The following is a 22,852-nucleotide window of genomic DNA, read 5'->3' on the forward strand; positions in this document are numbered from 1 at the left end:
AAATCAAAATATTACATTGTACCACATAAATATACACAATTACTTTTGCCAATTAAAAAAAGAAAATTATCATGGTGCAAGGCTTCCTACTGCTATAAGAAACTTCAGTATTTACTATGAAAACATTCTTAAATCACCAGAGTCACACTGGGAAGACTGACATGACGTTCTCATTACTTAGACAGGAGTGTTATTAGGAGAATCCTGTTTTGTTGACAAATACTGAGATCAACTCACCAGGCAAAGTTGACTTGTGTAAGTGATCTTCAGATACGAAAAGCGTGGAACCCAGCTGCTCCTCCTCAGATAGGTAAGTTCACTTTTCCCTTTGGTGGCTCCTTTTTCCACCAATCTCAACATCTGCTCTTAATCCTTTTTCTACAGGCGACATGACAATTGTAGGCCTGGAGGGAGATGAGTTGACAACATCACTTCCCTATAACCGCTTGTTGGATCTGATCTCACATACACAGACTCACTCCAAAGACTCACCTGGGTGTCTGCTTCTCAGTTTCATTAACAGTGGGTGCTCACAAGTCTAGGTGAGTGGTGAATTGAGATAGAATTTTATTAGCTAGTTGTTAGAATTAGCTCCTAATAATTTCAGTCTGTGGTTCATTGAATTCTAACTATCATAAGAAGGTGTTTCCAGATACAAAATAATTAATCTTATGAAGTAATAAATTTATAGATTCGTAGAAAAACATTTAGATTTTGGGATGTTCTACTTGAATTTGTATACATTTGACTTTTCTCAATATAATAGCTGAACTCTCAATATAATTAGCTGAACTACAACTTTCTGCATTTATGTGAAGTTTTAATTTGTAAACACAGAAATCTGAACTAATAAAATTATTTAGTCATACTTCTTGCTTTAAACTTTGAAGATTGCTTTATATAATTCTGATATTTTAGAACTGTTTCAAATTAGGATGTTAAAAACACAAGGTATGTCTAACATTTTACAGTAATAAGATTTTAGCAGATACCCAGATTCTTTTGTTTCATTTCATTATAGTAATTGCCAATAGAGATTTTTTCTTGTGATATTAAAACTATCTGAAAATATAATGTTCTGCTGTTTATTAAATTTCTGTTGAGCTAACTACTGTAACCTTGTATAAATGGGGAGGAGGTGATACTCAGTGTGCTTTGAAATCTTTTCCTAAAGTAAATTGTTTTAGTATGGTATTGTTTCTAAGTAAACCAAAACTTTAAAGTACTCTGTGTATTAGTTTGGGTGAGGTTATTTTCTGATGAGAAAATAATTTGCAATATTTAAAACAATGGTATTTTCTTATTATAAAACATCCTCTTGATTTAGTATTTCTGCTTATACCTCTGAAGACTACCAACTGCAATGTGTTCAATAAAACACAGTCCAAAATGTGACAAGTAAATTTGGTTTTTAAAAACACGAATAATCATTGTATTCAGCAGGCATGTCGTCATCAAGTATGTGTGTTTCTTTAAAATAGAAAACAGAGAGGATGAAATTAGGATAAGTAAAACACAGAAAGGAACAAATGATAAAATAAATTTGTGGTCCATGTGGGCATCAAAATATTAAGGAACATACTCAGTGGACAATTGCTATATTTCTGAACTTGAATGAATTTGTCTTAAAATAATTTGTGTTGAAAGCCCCTGGCTTCCTTGCATAGTGGAGACAATGTCTGGGAAGAGAAGGACCTTGACTGTTCCTGAATCGGAGACCTCAGGTACACAAGGCATGCCCTCCACTTTCCTCCAAATTCTCCAGTTGAATGCAATTGGTATGACTACGATCTTCTCATTACTGTGATGCAGATATCTGATACTAAAACACCACATAAGCATTTTGACATAAGAATTGTATATTTCGCTGGAATCTTCTAGGTTGTATTGATTACAAAAACATATTTCCAAACAGGTTTATAGGGTTTCCCAAAATTTATAACACAAGATTTGTGGTCAAACATTTTGTGTGTTTTTCTGTCTCCTACTTTTGCTTTTTTATTCTGTTTTCTCCTTTCCTTGGGAAAGCTGAGAATTAAATGTCTTTAAGTTATAATTTCCTTGTCAGCAGCACTGTGTTTCTAGCTGTTCCTACACTAATTTCAAATTCCAAGAAAAAATAGTAGCTGTTTTATCAGTTACTCACTACTGTCTAATGTTTATTATATTTATTCTTCACCGTTTATGCATTTCATAAAGGTAATTTTGTGGAATTAATCTAGGTGGAAAGGTGTTTTACTTCCCGCTGCTGTCAGCTATGTTTGTCAGGTTGCCAAATATTGCCATTGGGTTAACAAACTCACCCTGGCCTTGTCACCTGAAAACTTCATTATGACTTATGCTGTCCAAGAACAGCAATAGGTTGTGCAATGCTGTTCATAGAATGTGGGAAAAATTTACTAACAAAATAATGCCATTAATTAATACAATAATAAAGCAAAACACACACATACATAAAGGCAGAGTACAAAGAACTGTATTAAATAATATGCTTTATAAGATGATAAAACTCTAAAATTATATATTACTATAAATATGAGACAATATATTACTATAAATATGAGAAAATAGATTTTATCAGATTTTATTTTCTCCAAAATATTTTTTATGCATAATAGCACTTAGGATATTATAAATAGCTTCTTACTTTTGAACACGTTTTCCTATTACTTTGGATGTCTACATTAGAAAACTTTTGTACCTAGTCTGTTTGATGGTGCTATTTTCTCCACCTTTATCTGTGCTTATGTTCTTGCTTTTGAATTTACAATATTAAGATAGCCTACAGTGAAGCCATAATACTAAGAACGAACTTTAACTGCATTATCTGAGTGCTCAGGAGCTTCACGCTCAGGCCAACAATCTGGTTGTCACTGCTAATAGTAAATGCTGAGATGTACATTCAGATTTATGTATTTTAAGGCAGCTGTTAGAGGCAAATTCTCCTTTATACTGTGACCGATATGACTTTCATGTTTTTTTCTATTTTGTTTTTATGATACTAACCATGTTATCTAAATTTCATAATTCTTTCATGGTGGGGTTTCCAGATTCACCAAATAACAATTCAAGTTGTAGTTAAGTTTGAAATTCAGAAAGATGACCGTAACTTTTTAGCATAACTATGAAATACTTTGCATACTTGAATGTAATATTTGTATGTGATACTTTGGAGATACATACACTGAAGTAGTTATTCATTTTTTACCTGAAGTTTAAATACTATGTGTTGTGCTTTATTCTCTGAACTCTAATTCACAGAACCATGGTGCTCTCCTGTCCAGGCTGAACACTAATGCTCTTGAGAGTCACATTCAAGAAAGCCAACATTTTAAAATCTAATGTATACATTCATTTTGTGGTATGTGATGTTTAGAAAGAGGGAGCTAAAGTTAGTGGTCATGAGCTAAATACCCTGTGAGGTAAGAAATGAAAATATTAACATTATTATCTATGTTCTTTTATGTGATAAATTTTACTATTTTGGGGATATGACGTGATAGATGCAGTATATTAGTAAAATAATTCATATATAGTTACTAAATGATTACACATATATTAGTGGTTCGTGCCCAAATATTATTTTACTGGTACTGGACTGTGATTCTTAAAATGTGGAAATTATTGTGCCTTTATACTAATCTTACACTTGTTCCCACATAGCAGTAGAAATCAACTGTGCTTAGCATGGTTCCATACGTTGGTAGTAATTATCAGTTATTTGGTTTTTGTATTAAAGATAAATGTATTCCTTCAGTAGATTAAGATGTAGGAAAAGTGTTATAACAATTTAACAAAATATACAATATTTTCTTTATATGTTCATACATATTAGTCAGTTTTAGAGCAATATTCTACACCAGATATGACCTTCTGAGTTGAAGCCAAGAACACTAGCAGAATGTCTGCATTGAAAACATAAGTAAACTTTCTTTCATCTCAGGGAAACGATCTGAATGCCTATGCACTTTTCCATTATTTATTTATTGGTGTCATCAGCTAAACTGTTCTCAGCATTAAATTGATTTATATGGTTGAAATAGTAATGCCTGCATCTAGAAAAATAACATGATAATATCATTGCAAACTTATTCAGTGAAATTTTACAAAAGGTTCTAATGTGAAAACATCTTGATTAAACTTCAAAAAAGAATCTTTTCCATAGAAGATCTAAATATTTTTAAAGGCATGGGAGGCTATCCCTCCATTAAAATCTCAAGAATAGCATCGCCATGTAAATATTTCGATACAACCTCACAGACGTCAAAATGAGAAGAAATATGGTGACTGTCTTTCCAAAAATTGAAAGCTAGATTTTAACAATTTTCTTCTGAGATGAAAATAGTTTATATAATGGATCTCTCAAATTTAAAGTAAATTAGAAGACGGCCAGAATAATATTTAATAAAAATAGTGAATAAGATTGGTGATAAACAGACTAATGCTTTTCCAACGGTGTCCACATCCTAATCCCCAGACTGCAGATATATTAGGTCATGCAGCAATGGGAAATAACATTGCCGATGGAATAAAGGTTATAGTCACTTAACTTTAAAGCAGGGAGGTTATCCTGGATTACTAGGGTGAGCTTAATATAATCACAAGGGTCCTGAAATGTGAAAGAGAAATAGAGAAGAGAAAGTGTCAGAGCGATGCTGTCTTATTAGTCCATTCAAGATACTATAACAAAATATCATAGACTGGGTAGGTTATAAACAACATAAATTTATTATTCACAGTGGTGGAGGCTGAGAACTTCAAGATCAAAGTACTGGAAGATTTACTGTCTGGTGAGGGCCTGTGTCCTAGTTCAGAGATGGCACTTTCTACATGTGTCCTCACACAACTGGAAAGGTGAGCCAGCTCCCTAGAACCTCTTATAGAAGGGCGCAGATCCCATTTATTAGGGCTTTTGTTGAAAATGTCCTAACTACTTCCCAAAGGTCCTACCTTCTAATACCATTACACTGGTGGTTTGCTTTTAACATACAAATTTGGAGAAAACAGAAACATGCAGGCTGAAATGAATGTCATGTTACAAAGACTCACTTGGACATTCTTTGTTTTCCAGTTGCGTGTTTTGGTGGTTCTTTTACCATTAGCATATGGTGGTTCTTTTACCATTGCTTCAGCTCAGCCATACAAACACTTTTGTGTCACATAGATGCCTGTCACCATTGTGTGTGCTGAATATTAAACAGTGAAATATAGAATAGGAAAGCAAAGTTTTCTAAAGAGTAAGGCCAAGAACCACAGGAGCATAGAAAATGAGTACATTACATAGACATGATAGTGGATATGCTGGTGTTTTACATACACTACATCATCACTTAATATCATTGATAGATTTTGGAAATGTGCAATTTTAAGTGTAAAAGTATTTTTTATTCCATAGAAACTTAGCACCTGTTTATATCTATTAGTCTATAGTTACATTGGCTTCATTACACAGTATATCATTTTGATTAAAGTCAGTTTTTAGGAACCTAATGATTACATTAAGTGATCACTTACTGTATATGTATACATATATTAGGTATATATGTATATATGTATGTGTGTACCTAGGCTGAGCATGGTGGCTACTTTCTGTAATTTTAGCACTTTTGGAGGCCGAGACAGAAGGATTACTTGAGCCCAGGGCTTGAGACAAGCCTGGGCAACAGAGAAATATGCTGTCTCTATAAAACAAAACAAACTATTATGCACAAACACATTATATATATGTTGCTTGGCATAAAAGTAATGCTGATTCTATATATATGTAATGCTGACATATATATGTATAGTGTCTCACACACATATTGAAGTATTGTGTAAATAAATACATATAATGCTGAAGAAGTATTTTCTAATAATTTATATCACATCATAAGTGTTAATAATTGGGAGAAATAAACATAATCATAGTTGTGATAATTTTAACTATAGAACAGCACTGATGATGTCTAAACCTTTTTTCAGATATACAAATATGTTTCCTCTTTGCCACTACAATGTACATATGTACCATTTATGTTACTGTTAAACACTGCTTTGTTTTACAAGTTGCTGTTGGAATCTCAGCCAATACTTTTCTCCTCCTTTTCCACATCTTCACTCTCCTTCTGGATCACAGACTAAAACCCACTGACTTGATCATCTGTCACTTGACCCTCGTCCACATAGTGAACTTCTTCATTGCACTATTATTGCAGTCTCCACACCTGTTTGCATCACTGAACTTCCAGAATGACTTCAAGTGTAAGGCACTTTCCTACCTGAGCAGGGCGATGTGGGGCCTCTCCATCTGTACCATCTGCCTCCTGAGCGTGCTCCAGGCCATCACCATCAGCTCCAGCACCTCCTGGTAGGCAAGGTTTAAACATAAATCTTCAAATTACATTATCCATGTTTTCTTCTTTTTATGGTTCCTCAACTTGTCTTTCAGTAGTAACAGGATCTTCTACACTGTAGCTGCTTCCAATGTGACCCAGATAAATGTGCTGAATATAGGTAAGTACTGCTCAATTTTCCCCATGAGCTTCATCATCAGGGCCACATTTCTTATTCTGACAAGATTTAGGGATGTTTTCCTGGTAGGAATAATGCTGTTCTCAAGTGCATACATGCTGACTCTCTTATTCAGGCATCAGAGGTGATCCCACCACCTTCACAGCAAAGGTCCTTCCCCAGGAGCTTCCCCTGAGAAAAGGACCATCCAGACCATACTGCTGCTGGCAAGTTTCTCTGTGGTCATCTATTGGGTGGATTTCATCATCTCCTTCTCCTCAGCAATGTTGTGGGCATATGGCCTGATCAACCAGCAAGTTCAGAGTCTGGTAGTCAATGCCTATGCCGTGAGCAGTCCTTTGGTGCTCCTCAGTTCAGATAAAAGAAGAACCAATATTCTGAAAAATATACAACAGAAGTGTCATAGATTTAAAATAAATTAATAATAAAAACAATTCTCTGAAAAATGGGTTCTTCTGCCATCAGTTAAATCATTCTAGTAGCAGATAACTTACTTTAATTAATACTAAAAGGTGTAAATGTAGACTTTTATTATATCTAAATAATTTTGAAACTGATGCTGCCAAGAACTTGGGTGTTTTTTTAAGTTTGATGTCCACTTTGACTGATGTCCCATATGTCTTAGAAGTTTCTTACATTTCATTTTGATTTTGTAAAGTTTATACAGGGAAATTTTTCTGTCTTCTTGAGTTACATCGTTAAGAAGCCCCTCTTATTTATAAAATCTACCAATGTTTTACTCTACACATTTGTTTAGGCTACCCTAATTCATTAAAGATATTTTAGCCAGGTATCCAGTTATAAGAACAATAATAATTTTTCTCAGCACTATTTCTCTGCTTTCTGACTCTACACAGGCTTTCAACATTTTGCTCTTACATTTGTAGGTGGTTTCACTTTTCTTTCTCACACTTCTGTTAAGTTTTCTGCTTATCTTTAGTATTTTAGTTGACTTACTTATGTTGAGTTGTATTTTTATATCTTTTTGGTATAGTACAATTATACATTTGAGGATTTATGTCTGGTTTACAATTTTAGAAAATAGCAAATTGTTTTACAACTGTGATTATTTTATGTATTCTAGTGAATTAATTGTTTTTATTCTACTTTAATACACATAATTATACTCATATTTTTATTACCTTTTCTTTATCTGGTGATATTTATTCTTCTAAATATTATAATTCACTATTATTTTTATCAGTTCAGCCTAATCCCAAACACTGTGCATTGAATTTATTTTTCAGTTGTTCAGCTTCCTCATGGTTCTTTTCCAAATACACTTGTTCAGTTTATAGTTTCTTACTTTGCCAAAATTATTTTCATTTTCTATTTTTTACCATTTACTTCACTTAAACATTTTAAACACATTTTCAATATCTGAATTTTGTATGATGTCTAATTTCTTCTAACTCTTCATCTTGGTAGCTTAGCTTCTTTTGTACTTCACAGTATGTGAGAAATTATAATTTGAAAATAATTTTGGTTTTGTATTTGAGAGATTTTACATGAAATAACTTTAATCAGAACTTTCTTTGTTTATTCCAAGAAGGTAGTTGAATAATCCCCAGTCTTGAGGTCCCTGTGATCATCCAGTACCTGAAGGGGGCACTGGTTTCTCACTTTGATTTCTCCTCTGGGTTCTTTCAGTTTACTTCTCGTCCTGGAAGGTCCCATGTTTTCTATTAGCTTTGGTGGGTATTTTATGAATTCTTGTAACTTCTGAGTATTTCCAGATGTTTGCATCAAATTAGATTTGTAAATACCTTTTTGTTCTAAAACATCAAATATTCACCATGCATCCATAAGTAAAATATTTCACGTTGATATTTTGTTGCAGAATAATGTCTCACTGGAAATCTCAAGGTTCTTCATTTAGAACACCACCGCCAATATCTACCATATGCTGGGATTATTGTGCAGGGTAATTTTTATTATTACGTGAATGTATATTTATATACTGCAGAAACTTTTAAAAGATAATCCTCCATGGAAAGGAATAATACATGTTTATGGCTAGAATTACTGTTTTTCCTTAATATTAAGATAGTATTGTTAGATTTAATTACCTGAATTTAGTCATTTGGCTCCAGTCAAAATTCCTCCTTCTTAGCAATACTCTGACTCTGTAAAAGTAACCACATTTGGATTCTGTTTCCTCTAGTAGTTATTTAAAATGATCTTTAAAAAATTACTACGTGGTTATATATTACTTGTTACACTTTTTTCTTTTCTTTATTTTTTGGTTGGTTACACTTTAAATGATTATTTCTATTGCCATTTCATGGTACTTAGAAAATATCACATGTAAGACTTTTGCTTTTATAAAGTTAGTGGTACATTTTAAAGCCTAAACTCTTGAGATTTTAATAATCTTCTATGATATTTCAAAATTATTTTATTTTCTTTTGAGTGCTTAAAGATAATATTTGTCTACCTGATCAGTACAACTTATAAAAAGTTATTTAACACTCTTTGTATTCATTTATTTGTTTTCTACAAGAAAAGTTCTTTCTCTGATATTTGTGTGTTTGTTTTAGAGATGGGATCTCACTCTGTCACCCAGGCTAGAGTGCAATGGTATAGTCATGGCTCACTATAACCTCAAACACCTGGGTTTAAGCGGTCCTCACATCTCAGCCTCCCAAGTAGCTGGGATGACAGGTGCATGCCACCATGTCTAATTTTTAATTTGTAGACATTGCCCAGCCTGGTTTCAAACTCCAGGCTTCAAGTTATCCTCTCACCTTGGTTTCCCAAACTGTTGAATTATAAGTATGAGCCACTGTGCCTGGCCTCTAAAATGATTTTAATGTCACCTAATATGATTACAAAGGTATAAATTCCTCACTTACATGAAACTTTGGGTTATACATTCAACTCTTTGTTATTAAATATATACACACAAATGGCTTGGAATTGTGCCTAAAACATATATCCTAAGTATTAACAACTCTGGAGCTCAGTACAATGGCTCACACCTGTAATTCCAACACTTTGAGATGCTGCTGTGGGACTGCACATGGGAGTTCAAGACAAGACTGGAAAACATAGCAAGACCCCATCTCTAGAAAAAATTTTAAAAATTAGCCTGGCATGGTGGCAAGTGCCTGTAGACCCAAGCTACTCAGGAGGCTGAGGTGGGAGGATTACTTGAGCCCAGAAGTTTGAGGTTGCAGTGAGCTATAATTTTGCCACTGCACTCCAGTCTGAGCAACAGAGACCCTGTCTCTAAAAAAATTTAAACCAACTCTAGGCTGGGTGTGGTGGCTCACGCCTGTAATCCCAGCACTTTGGGAGGCCAAGGTGGGCAGATCACAAGGTCAAGAGTTCAAGACCAGCCTGGCCAACATAGTGAAACCCTGTCTCTACTAAAAATACAAAAAATTAGCCAGGCAAGGTCGCGGGCACCTGTAATCCTAGCTACTCAGGAGGCTGAGGCAGGAGAATTGCTTGCATCTGGGAGGCGGAGGGAGGTTGCAGTAAGCCGAGATTGTGCCACTGTACTAAACAACTCTGATATATTAGGTTTTTATCTTTTCATGCCATTCTTTATTTACTGCATCATTTTGTATTTGTTTTTATTCAAATTTATATTCCCGTCCAGTGTAAATATTGATTAAAAGAGAGGTAGGCACAAACTTTCATTTTGGTTAAACATTTTGCAAACTTCTCTAATTTACTTTAGATGATGGGCCCCATTTACTTCATTAACATATGTGAATATTAAGTGCAACAAGTACAATAATCTCCTCCCTACAACAGAGGGCCTTGAGACACTGTGGAAACATGGATTGCCAAAATCTTTGTCTTTCCACATTATTCTTTCTTTTACTTTTTATTGCAATGAAAATATAAAAAGATGGGATGCTACAAATTAGAAATTGATTACTGGATAATATGCAAACATTATTACAGTAATTTCAAGAATAAGTAGAATACATAAATATACCCATAACAATTAAAGAGATTAAACTTTTTCTATGAAGAAAAGCTCAGTAGATAGTTTCACTTGTAAATTTGACCAAATATTTAATAATGAGTTAAAACCAGGTCTTTTAGTTGACTCCCCCACAAAAAAAAAAAACTGAATAACAGAAGAAACTTACCAATTCATTCCATGAGGCCAGTATTACCCAGACAAAAGTCAGGCAAAAATCATTACAAGACTATAGACTATTATCCTTTATCAATATTGACACAGAAATCCACAAAATAATAACAAAATAAATGTAGTCACAAATGAAAATTATTGGACACCATTACCAAGAGGGGTTATCTCACAATGCAAATTTAACATCCAAAAATCAGTCAATATAATACAGCTTAATAAAACAATAAAATATCAAAATGATCATTCTGAAAAACACAGAACATTTGACAAATCTGTACCCATTTATGAAAAAACCCTAAGTAGACTAGAAACACAAGCAAAATTTTTACACCTGCTTTAAGACATCTATTAAAAACCTACAGCTAGTATCATGCATAATGTTGAAATCCTGGGTTTGAGAACATTAGTTTGGAAACAAGACAAGAATATATTTTTACCACTTCTATTTAACAGTACACTGGAGGTTCTGGGCCAGAAATATCATGGAACAAAAATAAATTCATGACCTTCAGATAAAGATTGGAAGCCCATTCAGATGACATCCTGTATATAAAAATTTCTAGAAAATTCGGCCAGGTGTGGTGGCTCACGCCTATAATCCCAGCACTTTGGGAGGCCCGGGGCGGGCAGATCACCTGAGGTCAGAAGTTCGAGACCAGCCTGGCTAACATCGTGAAGCCCCGTTTCTACTAAAAATACAAAAAATTAGCCAGGCGTGGTAATGCACACCTATAATCCCAGCTACTCGGGAGGCTGAGGCAGGAGAATTGCTTGAACCCAGGAGGCGGAGGTTGCAGTGAGCCAGGATCACACCATTGCGCTCTAGCTTGGGCAACAAGAGCGAAACTCCCATCTCAAAAAAAAAAGAAAATTCACAAACACCCACTATAATAAATGAGTTAAGTAAGATTGCATGATTTAAAATAAATATAAAAATATTAAGAGAATTTCTATACACTCGCAATGAACAATCTCAACATGACATGAAGAAACAATTCCATTTACAATAGTTTCAAAAGGCAATGCTAATTGTGTTGGCTCACAAATGTAATCCCACCACTTTGGGAGGTTATGGCAGGAGGACTGCTTGAGGCAAGGATTTTGAGACCAGCTTGGGCACACACAGCAAGACCCCATATGTACAAAAAATTTAAAATCCATGGAATGTGGTGGCATGCACCTGTAGTCTCAGCTACTCAAGAGGCTGAGGCTGGAGGATAGCATGCACTTAGGAAGTTGAGGCTGCAGTGACCCATGATTATGCCACTGAACTCTAGCCTAGTTGACAGAGCCAGACACTGTTTCAAAAAAAAAAAAAAAGAAGAAGAAGAAGAAGAAAGAATTATCTGCAGAAGATTTTAAGGCTCTGCTCCAAAATTATAAGGACCTACACCAGGCTTTATGTATACCAACCTATCAAAGATACAACAGCATTCCTGTCTCCCAGTCACACCTCAAAAACCATTGCATCTGCAGTCATATGGCACAAGTGGCAAAGTAGCTTGCATTGCACTCTGGACTTTTTGCAGGGCCTTCTATTATTCTGTGCTCCGTTTAAAAGTAGCAGCTTTTCATTACATTCATTGAATGGGCCAGGTTATCACTCAAACTAGGAATTGGTTTCTCATAACCCAAAGAAACCTGCCAGGTCTTGTGCCTTTTTTTGATGTAGGAGAATCTATATGTAACCACTTTTTCTTCATTTTAAAAGGTATATTATAACATGCCCCATATTATCAGACTCCTAGATATCACCAGCACAGAAATGAGATCAAACAGAGACCCCTTGTAGGGGTCCATGGACACACAACCATAAAAGTTAAAAACGAAAACAGAAACAAAGCAAAAAACAAAACAAAACAAAACAAAAAACTTTAGTTTCTTTATACTGTGAACAAATGTACATTAAAATGTTGTAATAAAACAGTGACTAAAAGTAACTAATGTAATAATAGTTAAATACCGTGATGCCACGTCTGGGACTCATAAATATTTTAAACTCCATGCTAGCGACACTAATTTCAGGGGACACGCCCCTAGCACAGCAGTTGTTAACATACAATTGCTCTGTGTGCAGCAGCAGTGGCCTGTCTTAGGCCAGCAGCATCACGTACGTACGTACATCTTCTTTGTCAACACTCTAAAGCTTTCGAATTCAGATATGAGATACTTGCTTGACTGCTTAAGCATATAATGTTGTAACACACACAGCATAATGTAAAAGCTCTTCAAAATTTATGGTGTGAAGAAAAATAAATGTCCTAAGTTGTTTTTCATTAACTCAGTGTTGAAGCCCTGTTTCTTCTGTATTACACATGTGAAGCACAATTTTGGTAAATTTATTAGTGGTGAAAATATCATTTAAGGAGGAAGAAAAGGATATAACTTGAATGATAACTCACTCATATTTCTGGCTTATAATTTGAGGAGGTGGAGGTGGAATAATGTCTCTACTTTTGGCAGGAGCCCCTGAGAATAAGTGCAATGGGCAATGGGTTAATAAGGCAGAAGGGCCTCAGGGTGCTAATTTCTTCTCCCTTTGCCCAGAAATGAGTTGTGACATCACTCAGGGCTTTCTCCTTCACATGCTCCCTTTCTTTGCAATTGATGTCACAAAGATCTGCTGACACTCTCTGTGACAGAGCTGTTTGGAACTTACCTTGTGACCCCATTGTGAGCTGCTAGCTCCCATCTCCCCATCCAGGGAGCAGCTCCTATGGCTGATCCCAAAGTGCAGGGTGCTCTGAGCTTCTGTCCTCCTTGAGAAACCTAGACATGGGAAACAGAGATCTCCAGGTGGGACTTGAGCCATAATTGATCCAGGGTCAGTCTGTGCCATAAGAGCTGTACCTCAGACTAGAGCACAAGCCCAACATGCCTGTCACCAAATGTTCAATCAAGGACCCTCTGGGGCACATTGTCTAGACTGATGTAAAGCCCTTCTGATGCTGACCTTCTTCTTGAATGTATTTACCACAGTCCCTGACTCAGAATAGTGCTCAATAAATACCTGACTCAGAATAGTGCTCAATAAATAGCATGTTTCCTCTTTTTCCTGCCAGGAAGTTGCAAAAAAAAACAGCTACAGGGGGAAATTATAGAAGAGAAAGAGGTTCATGATTGAAGTGAGGGTCAGGAACTTTTGTGGATGAGGCGGATTTTAGCCAAGATTTGAAGGAGAGATTGATTGATTCATTCAAACAGATGCTGCAATCTACCTGATATGTTTCAGGTAGTTTTATGAAATAAGAATAGGGCTGGGCATGGTGGCTCACACCTGTAATCCTAGCACTTTGGGAGGCCAAGGCAGGTGGAGCACCTGAGGTCAGGAGTTCGAGACCAGCCTGGCCAACATGGTGATACCCCGTCTCTACTAAAAATACAAAAATTAGCTGGGCGTAGTGGCATGTGCCTGTAATCCCAGCTTCTCAGGAGGCTGAGGCAGGAGAATCGCTTAAACCTGGGAGGTAGAGGATGCAGTGAGCCGACCAACTCCAGCCTGGGCAATGGAGCAAGACTCTGTCTCAAAAAAAAAAAAAAAAAAAAAAGAATAAAACAGTGACCACCATCACAAGGTTTTCAATCTAGCGAGGCTGAGAAACTTTCCCCAAATCATCACACAAATATAAACTTCATGAGAGCAAACTCAATGTCCAATAGGAAAATGGAAAAATTATGAAATGTTCTTTTGATTTAATGTTATATAGGTACAGAGGTTGTTTCAAATAATTATAAAATGATCAGAACTGTTATATTCTAAAATTATGGTATAAAAGTACAGAGTATGATTCTTATTTTATAAAAATAAATGCATATTTACCTCTGCATGGAGGTGGTTCTATGCCACACTAACCTGTGGTTATCCTTGGTGATGGGATTAGAAAGCATAGACCACATTCTCTTAAAAGAGTAAGGCTGTAGCCAGGAGGCAAGTAGATTTGTTTTTCTGCTGTTTGAATTTGCAGTTAGTTACTCTGCATGCTATAAATGTAATGGAAGTTGTGATATATACTTGTATTCTTATGGTAGGTTGTTCCATTTTGGTTTTGATGTTGGGGAGGGATAAGGTGAAGGTCCCTGCGGACTCTTCTTGTTCAGCGGGACACGTGTGGTCCTGGGGAAAGCCATCACACAGTGGGCTCTGAAAAAGGTGGCCTATGGGCACTAATTCCCTTTCAGTCCCTGCCTAAGCAAGATTCATCTTCCTCTGCCTCCTTTTTTATTTCTTTTCTTCTATTGTCTGGTATTTTTGAAGATAAAAACTTGTTTCCAAAGGGAAAATTCCAGAAATGCTTCCAAGAATAATGATGGAAGTTTGATTTCCAAGTGAGTATTCCTGGGCAACTGATTAAATCCCTTTGTCAATACTAAAAATCTGGATTGTTCTGGATTAGTTCCACCATTTCACCATGAGAACTCCCTCTTCTATAATCCCCACCAGAAATGACTGCTTTGCTTGAAAGCTTTTCCCTGAGAAGTCAGTGGTGTGTTACTCCTTTATCAGCTTAAAAAATAATTCTACGTTTCTGGGATTTTGTTTTGTGTCTCTGTGTTTTTTAAGCAACTGGTGTTTTCAAGCTAAAAATTAAAAGTATGATGTACTCAGAGGAAAATAGGACATATAATTTATTTGTTATATGATGCAAAGTTCTAGAAGATTTTCCTCTGATTTGTAAAATTTTTCCTCTCAAGATAAGTTTTTCCTTAAGTTTTATAATTTCTTTATCTTAAAGACCCGCTGGGTTACTTAAAGAGTGATAGTTCTGTTGTTGGAGTGAGGATAATGCTGCATTCGGCCTGCCTTTTGTGGCATCTTGCTTACCCTACTTTGAAGAACAGAGATACCAAGAATCAGCCGTATGAAGCTGGGGCTATTTTTGCATTGTGATTTCATAGATGCTGAAAAGACCTCCGACTGATTTCCTAATACTCAAAATGATACAGTAAGGGACTTGGGCATTTAGGTCTTGAAGACTTTTCATCATGAGTTTCTGTTAACATCTAAGATAAAAAGTAGCTGCCATGCAGAATCTTACCAGGGTTTGCTGCCAGCCAACTGAATGACTTATTGGAGAAAAGACTCATGACCCCTGGGCCTGAGGGACAGGTGGACAGGGAGATGGCTTCAGCAAGGACTTTCCACAGGTGACTCTGGTTCTGCAGTGACAGAAGCTCCTGTTGCAGAGGGCTGTAAAATTATTCAGAAAGAGTAGGGATAATGCACCTACATTTTACCTGCTTTCAAACTGGCCGACAATTTAATTCTGGGAATTATTTTTTTTTTCTTCTCTAGTAAATTTATGGTCTATCCTATTTCTTTTCTTTTCTGCCAACCATTGTATTTTTTCACGGACAGTTGTAGGAAAGAAACTATGATTTCCTATCAGAATGCTTGTTCATGGGAAATTCGATAGTTTATCAAAAATAGCTTTCACTTTTTAAAATGTTCCTTTTTAGTTTCAGTTGAAGAAGAGAGAAGACACAGTGTTAATTCCAGAAATGAAAGAGGATCTATCATTACTGATCCAATGAAGAATTAAAGAATAATAAAGAAACATTATAAACCACTCTGTGCCCACAAATTTCATAACCTAAATGAAACAGACAAATTCCTTGAAAGAAACCTACCAGAACTCACACAATAAGAAATAGATAATTTGAATAGTACTACATCTATTAAAGAAATTGGGTCAATTATAAATAATCTTACCAAACAGAAAGTACCAGGCTCAGATGAGATAACTAGTATATTTATGCAAATATTTAAGAGAAATTATTCCAACTCTCTACAATCTCCTCCAGAAAACAGAAGCAGAGTGAATATTTTCAGACTCATTCCATGGGGCCAGAATTACCATAATGCCAAATTTAGACAAGACAAGAAAAAAAAATAAAGAACAATATCTCACATAAACAAAGATGCAAAAGTCCTCACCCAAATATTAAGAAATTAAGTCCAAAAATGTAAAAAATAAAAGAATTATATACTACAACCCGGTGAGATTTATTACAGGCATGCCAGGCTGGTTCAACATTTGAAAATAAATTAGACTAAGTGTGGTGGCTCATACCTGTAATCCTAATGCAGCAGGAAGCCAAGGAGGGAGGATCACTTGAGGGCAGGAGTTCAAGATAAACCTAGGCAACATAGCAAGACTCTATTTTTTTTTATTATTATACTTTAAGTTCTAGGGTACATGTGCACAACGTGCAGGTTTGTTACATATGTATACATGTGCCATGTTGGTGTGCTGCACCCATTAACTTGTCATTTACATTAGGTATATCTCCCAATGCTATCCCTCTCCCCGCCCCAACTCACAACAGGCCCCGGTGTGTGATGTTCCCCTTCCTGTGTCCAAGTGTTCTCATTGTTCAATTCCCACCTATGAGTGAGAACATGTGGTGCTTGGTTTTTGTCCTTTGTAGGGACATGGATGAAGCTGGAAACCATCATTCTCAGCAAACTATAGCAAGACTCTATCTTTAAAAAAATTAGTTCATCTTAGTTCATCATATTAAGTTTAAAAAAGATAAGATCTTATCAATACATTCAGAAAAATCATTTGACAATATCCAAAACCCATTCATGAGAAAACCTCTCTGCAAACTGGAAATAGAGAAAAACTTCCTCAATTTCATAAATAATGTCTATAAAAACCTGCATCTAACCTCATACTGAATGTTGAAACACTAGATTCCTTCCTGCTAAGATCAGGAGCAAGGCAAAGATGTCTCCTCTCACCATTCCTATATAACATTGTACTAAAGCCCTAGGTAATGCAATAGGACAAGAATAGAAAAGGTACATAGATTGGGAAGGAAGAAATAAAACTGTCTTTTTACACAGATGATATAATTGCCTATGGAGAAATACAAAAAGATGACAAAACAGAATCTTAGAATAACCAATTTTAATAAGCAATTATAGCAACTTTGCACAATATAAGATTAATATACAAATGTCAATTACTGCCCTATATATCAGCAATGTAATTAGAATTTGAAATTTAAAAATTCAGTGACATTTACACTAGCACCAATAACAGTGAAATTCTTAGTTACAAAGATAACAAAAGAAGGATTCAACATTGTTAAAATGTCAGTACTTCCCAACTACATCTACATATTCAATGCAATCCCAATCAAAATTCCACAGAGTTAGTTTGTGGATATTGATAAACTGATTCTAAAGTTTATATGGAAAGGCAAAAGACTCAGAAGAACCAAGAAAGTATTTTAAAAGAACAGTTACAGGAATGACACTACCCAACTGTAAGTACTACTATAAAGCTACAGGAATCAAAACAACATGGTATTGGTAAAAAATTATAGAGAAACAGACCAATGAAACAAAAGAGAAAGCTCAGATATTGACCCATAAAAATATAGTCAGCTTATCTTTGAGGAAAGACAAAGGCAATTCAACTGAGAAAGAATAATTTTTCAACAAACAGTATTGGGACAATTGACCATCCACATGCAAGAGAAAAAAAGAAAAAAAACCCTAAACCCAGACCCGACAACTTTCACAAAAATTACTTAGAATGGATCATAGACCTATATGAGAGGAAAACCCACAAAACTCCTAGAAGATAACAAAGAGCAGAATCTTAATTACCTCAGATTTTGCTCCTTTGATAAAACACCAAAAACGGCAGGCACGGTAGCTCACGCCTGTAATCCCAGCAGTTTGGGAGGTCAAGGTGGGCTGATCATGAGGTCAAGAGAGCGAGACCATCCTGGCCAACATGGTGAAACCTTGTTTCTACTAAAAATACAAAAATTAGCTGGACATGGTGGCATGTGCCTGTAGTCTCAGCTACTTGGGAGGCTGAGGCAGGAGAATCACTTGAACCTGGGAGGCGGAGGTTGCAGTGTGAGCTGAGATCACACCACTGCACTCCAGCCTGGGGAACAAAGCGAGACTCCGTCTCAAAAAAAAAAAAAACAAAAACAAAACAAAACATGATCCATGAAAGGAAACATTGCTAAGTTGAACCATATTAAAAATAACATTTCTGCACTGCCAAAGACACTCTTAAAAAAATAAAAAGACAAACCGCCGCAGAATGGGAGAAAATATTTGCAAAACACATAACTGATAAAAGACTGCTATCAAAAATGTGCAAAAAACCGCAGAACTCTTAAAATTCAAGAATAAGAAATGAACAACCCAATTATAAAATGGCAAAAGATACAGATACCTTACTAAAGAACATATAAGCATGGCAAATAAGCATATGAAAATGTGCTCAACAGCTATGTCATTGGGAAATTGAAAATAACAATGGCATACTACCACACACATATTAGAATGGCTAAAATCCAAAACACTGACTACACTAAATCCTGGTGAGGATGTAGAGTAAAAAGAGCTCTCATTTATTGCTAGTGAAAATGCAAAGTCCTATGACCAGTTTGGAAGACAGTTTGCTGGTTTCTTACAGAGCTAAATATACACTTACATAAAATCCATCAATCACACTCTTTAGCCTTAATCCAAAAGAGGTGAAAACTTTCATCCACACAAAACACTGCAGGTGACTGTTTAGAGCAGTTTTATACATAACTGCCAAAACATGGAACCAACCAAGATGTTCTTCAATAGGTAAATAATGTTCTTAATAGGTAAGTAAATAAACTAGCTGTGGTGAAACCATACAACAGAACATTTTTCACTGATAAAAGAAAATGAGCTGTCAAGGCTTGAAAAGACATGAAGAACCTTAAATACATACGGCTGTGAAAGAAGACAGTCTGAAAAGGCTACATACTATAGGATTCCAACTATATAACATTCTGTAAAAGGCAAAACCATGGACACAGTAAGCAGATCTGCGCTTTCCAAAAGTTTGGGGTGAAAAAGGGAAGATGAATAGGTGGGATACAGTGGATATTTTAAGACAATAAAACTATTCTATATAACACAATGATGGATACGTGTCATGTCATTATGCATTTGTCAAAATCCACAGAATGTAAAACAGAAAACATGAATTCAAATGCAAACTTTAGATTTTAGTTAATAGTAACTTTTCTATATTAGTTCATTAAGAGTAACAAATATGCCACTTTACTGTAAGGTGTTAATAATAGAGGAGAAGCTGGGTGTGGGGAGAGGATACATGGAACTCTGTACATTCCACTCAATGTACACTCAATACTTACCTGAAAACTAAATTATATTAAATATCCCAATGATGACTATCAAAAGTAGAAGAGATTTAAAAATTATACTATGTTCATATAATTGAATATAGTACTATGCAGCAATTAAATAAATTCAGATGTTAAATGTCATCACCATGATGGTCATCACAAAAAAGAAGCTATAGAATATACACAAAGGAAAATCAAAAGTTAAAATGTTCCACTAAAAAAAACAACCCGACACAAAAGAAGAAAATATTGTAGAAAATGTAAAACAAAAAGATATAAGGTATACAGAAAACAAATAGCAGAATGACAGAAGGCTACTTATGAATAATTATTTTAAATGTAAATGAACTATCCAATTAAAAGGCAGAGATGAACAGAACAGACTAAAAAACATGATCCAAGTGTCATGTTTGTACAACACTCCCATAAGATTGAAAGACACAGCTAGGTTGAAACTGAAAAGAGGAAAACAGATATTTCATACAAATAATAAGCAGAAGAGATTTGGGTTGGCTATATTAATATTGGACAAAATAGACTTTGAATTGAAAAATGTTACAAAAGAAAACAAAGGCATTATGTACTCAAAAAGGGTTCCTTTAGCAAGAATATATAAACATTATAAGCATGCATGTACCTAATAACAGACCATTAAAATATATAAAGCACAAATTAACAGAATTGAAGAGAGAAGTCAACAATCTAAAACAATAGTTGAAGATGTTAATACTCTACTCTCTGTAATGAACATAATCACCAGACAGAAGATAAGCTAGGAAATAAATGGCTTGAATAACACAACAAACCAACTAGATTTAACAGATATAGACATACAGGATACTCTAGAGCTCAACAACAAGAGAATACACACTCTTCTCAAGTACACATGGGCATTCTCCAGGGTGGACTGTTATGTTAGGTCACAAATTAAGTCAATAACAGAAGGAAAACTAAAACCCTCACAAAGTTGTAAAAGATAAACCACACACTCTTAAACAACCAATAAGTAAAAGAAAAAGATCTCAAGGGAAATTAAAAAATACTTAGGATGGAAAATGAAAATATAACATACCAAAAGTTATGGGATGCAGCAAAAGCAGTGTCAAGATCAGAAATTTACAGCTATAAGCACATTTAAAAAGGGTCTCAAATCAATAATCTAACTTTATGACCTAATGAATGAGAAGAAGAATAAGCTATGCACGAAATAAGCAGAAAGAAGAAAATAATCAAGATCCTACTAGAGATAAATAAAATAGAGACCAGAAAAAAACAGGGAAAACCAACAAAACCAAAAGTTGGTTCTTGGTTCTTCAAAAAGGTTAACAAATTCACAAACTTTTAGCCACACTAAGGAAAAATAAAGACAGTATACTCAAAACAGTAGAATGAGAAATGAAATGGGGACATTACTACTGATTCTAAAAAACAAAATGTTTTAAAGAGCGTACTGTGAACAACCGTATGACAAAAAACTGGGCAACCTAGATAAAATGGACAAATTCTTAGGTATTGAAAAACTGCCAAGACTTGCTGACCAAGAATAGAAAGAATATGGATCTCAATAGGTCCATAACTAATGAGGAAATCACATCAGAAATAAAAAACCTGCTGACAAAGAAAAGCCCTTGACCTGATGGCTTCACTAGTTAATTCTACCAAACATTTAGAAAGAACAGAAATCCTTTTCAAACTCTTCCAAAAAATCGAAAAGGAGAGATTAGTTCCAAACTTATTCCATGATGCCAGCATTACCCTATACCAAAGCCAGAAAAAGACACTACAGGAAACTACAAATTATCCCTTATGAACACTGATGCAAAACTCAACAAAATACTAGCTAACCAAATTCAGCAGCATGTAAGAAAGATGATCCCAACATGACCAAGTGGGATTTATTCTTAGAATGCAAGGATGCCTTAGCATATGAATTTTTAACATATGAAAATTGATCAATGCATACACATTAACAAAATGAAAGGAAAAAATGATTACCTCATGGATGCAGGAAGAAAAGTATTTTATAAAATTCTAAATCTTTTCAGGGTAAAAACACTCAACAAATTAAGAATTTAAAAATGAGAACACCAGCATTGTGAAATCCACATATTAAAAACCCACAGCAAACAACATAATCCAGGGCGAAAGACAGAAAAGATTCTCCTCTAAGCTCAAGAACAAGGCAAAGGTTCCTGCTTTTGCCACTTCTATTCCACATAGTAATGGAAGTTCTAGACAGAACAATTAAGAATTAAAAAGAAACAAACTGTATCCAGATTGGAAAGGCAGAGGTAAAATTACCCCTGCCTACAGATAATATAATTTTATGTAGAAAAACCTAGAGATTTCACAAATCCACACAAAAAGTATTACAACTAATTTCAGCAGAGTAGCAGTGTATAAAATCAACATACAAAAATCACTTGTGTTTCTATATCATAATAATACATAATCTGAAAAGGAGACTAAGCAAACAAACCCATTTACAATAGCATCAAAAAGAATAAAATATGTGGGGAGTAACCAAGAAGGTAAAAACCCCAATGACTTTTTTGCAGAAATAGAAAAATCCTGCCTGAAGTTCATATGGACTTTCAAGGGACCCTGAAGAGTCAAAAGAATCTTGAAAAAGAAAACCCCACTTACTCAATCTAAAACTTACTACAAAGTTCCAAAATAGTGGGGTACTGCCATAGAGACGCACATATGGACAAGTGAAACAGTATAGAGAGCTCATTTATATTATCAGATGATTTTCCATAGGGATGCAAAGACCATTCAATGGATAAAGGGCTGTCTTTATAACAATTGGTGCTGGGGAAATTGGATATCCACATGCAAAAGGATGAAGTTGGACCTTTACCTTACATGTAAAAAATAAAAATGGATAAAAGACCTAAACGCAAAGGCTTAAACTATAAAATTTTTGAATAAATTATGGGTAGAAAATAACGTAACATTAGATTTGGCAATGATTTTAGGAATAGAAAACCAAACAACAAGCAACAAGAGAAGAAATAGACAAATTGGACTTTATGGAAAAAAAAAGTTTTACACATTAAA

General features: G+C 35.0%; 2 long non-coding RNA genes and 1 pseudogene across 11 annotated transcripts in view; 2 read left to right on the top strand and 1 right to left on the bottom strand.

Moving 5' to 3' along the window:
* Window positions 1–16,739, top strand: part of LOC129060294 (uncharacterized) — a 34,100-nt gene extending 17,361 nt beyond the window's left edge. The window contains exons 4-11 of one of the 5 annotated variants that reach the window (XR_008526874.2): window positions 182–310; window positions 385–542; window positions 3,262–3,422; window positions 4,740–4,854; window positions 6,119–6,349; window positions 6,431–6,495; window positions 8,354–8,437; window positions 16,085–16,739. This is a non-coding gene — a long non-coding RNA (uncharacterized LOC129060294). Of the gene's footprint in view, window positions 1–181; window positions 543–1,647; window positions 1,725–3,261; window positions 3,423–4,739; window positions 4,855–6,118; window positions 6,350–6,430; window positions 6,496–8,353; window positions 8,985–16,084 lie in introns of those variants that run through there. The other 4 variants (XR_008526876.2, XR_008526873.2, XR_008526875.2 and 1 more) reach the window with 4 other exon arrangements.
* LOC129060295 (uncharacterized) overlaps window positions 1–22,852 on the bottom strand; it is a 31,477-nt gene that overhangs the window by 4,683 nt on the left and 3,942 nt on the right. For 2 of the 6 annotated variants that reach the window (XR_008526881.1, XR_008526882.1), the window contains exons 3-6: window positions 15,664–15,815; window positions 13,287–13,396; window positions 6,261–6,890; window positions 238–404 (exon numbers count right to left, since the gene is read on the bottom strand). This is a non-coding gene — a long non-coding RNA (uncharacterized LOC129060295). Of the gene's footprint in view, window positions 1–237; window positions 405–492; window positions 539–4,550; window positions 4,610–6,260; window positions 6,891–8,582; window positions 8,640–13,286; window positions 13,397–15,663; window positions 15,816–22,852 lie in introns of all 6 variants that reach the window. The other 4 variants (XR_008526884.1, XR_008526886.1, XR_008526880.1 and 1 more) reach the window with 4 other exon arrangements.
* PONPYGV1R-PS1958 (vomeronasal 1 receptor ponPygV1R-ps1958 pseudogene) lies at window positions 6,016–6,935 on the top strand (annotated as a pseudogene).

The sequence above is a fragment of the Pongo abelii genome, chromosome 6, assembly GCF_028885655.2.
Source record: "Pongo abelii isolate AG06213 chromosome 6, NHGRI_mPonAbe1-v2.0_pri, whole genome shotgun sequence".
In the NCBI taxonomy this organism is placed as follows: Eukaryota; Metazoa; Chordata; class Mammalia; order Primates; family Hominidae; genus Pongo; species Pongo abelii.